The sequence below is a fragment of the Pinus tabuliformis genome, chromosome 4_1, assembly GCF_031772625.1.
Source record: "Pinus tabuliformis cultivar Carrire ecotype Pingquan chromosome 4_1, CPIR1, whole genome shotgun sequence".
In the NCBI taxonomy this organism is placed as follows: Eukaryota; Viridiplantae; Streptophyta; class Pinopsida; order Pinales; family Pinaceae; genus Pinus; species Pinus tabuliformis.
The window spans coordinates 346563389-346564679 of NC_142303.1; positions in this window are offsets into that span (position 1 = coordinate 346563389).

Genomic DNA, 1291 nt, shown 5'->3' on the forward strand with positions numbered 1-1291 from the left:
TATGGTCTTAGGGACATTAAAAAATCCTCAGTTATCTCCTCATCATGACCCTGAATTTTGTAAAAGAAGGATATCCAATTTGCTCGGGTGAAAAGGTCCACCACCTTAGGATGCTCGTGCAGTTTGCTAGAGTCCAATGGTTCTTTCCTTATGAATCCTCCTAGCATGGTGAGAGTGCTCTTTTTATGTTTTAATCAGAAAAGGAAATGCTCAGGAAACTAAATAGCCAATCTGAAACGGAGGATAATTTGGTTTCCCCTAAACTCAAGAAGGAATTTCTCGTGTTCAATATCAACTATCAATAATTCCCTTGTTTGAAAACCACTGTCACCCAGAACTGAACTGTCTGTTTATGAAAGGAAGAATTTTTTTTTTACAGACAGAGCATAAGGATCAGGTTCCCTTCCCAACACACACATAGATATGCAAATTCAATTTTTTTTTCACACACAGGTTGGCCTCCACGGCTACATATATGTCTTCCTTACAGGAGAATTTAAAAAGAAAACGTGGAGGATATTTTTGATGCAGAGGAATTGGGGAAATTCAATGCAATATGCAGGCAAAACGTTTTACTTCCAATACACAGGCAGAATTTTCCTCTGGTTTTTCAATCTGATGCTGTTCAATTCACCACCTTGCACAAACACAGCATGCATAGAGGAGGTTTTTTCGAGCCTACCTTGTTTGGAGCTCCAAATTCAATGAAAATCCCAGGTTTTCCTGCTCCGTAAAGCTGTTCTGCCTTTCCTGTAGAAGGCCCCCGGTTCCTATAGAATGCCACTGTGCCTCCGAGCGAGCCTGATACGCGAGATATTTTCGAATACAGGCAAAAAAAATTGGTGGAGGATGACTGGTTAACTATTTTTGGAAGTGGTGGACGCGTACTCGAGTCGAGGACGTTATAAGTGCAGAGTGAACAGAAGGTGGTGCATGTTTCAGCCAGGCATCTTTTACTGCAGCGCGATTCGTGGTGAGGGGATGAGGTGGTTGGACCGGACTGTTTGTTCGACGTCACAGCCATAATGTTTCGGCGTGTTTCTGACCACCATCACCTCCTCTCTACCGTTATCTGCCGCCACCACTACCAGTCCCGACGATTTATACCTGAATGGACACTCCACACGTGTTCGCTGCACATTTTGTCGACAATTTTGAATGTAATGGGGTGCATTTGGATCCCACATGTATATGTAACTGCCCGAGGGTGGCCAGTTGACTGGCCACCGATTCAACTCAATCCGAACCATTCCCATAGGCATGCAACTTTTAAAATATGATTTATGCAATT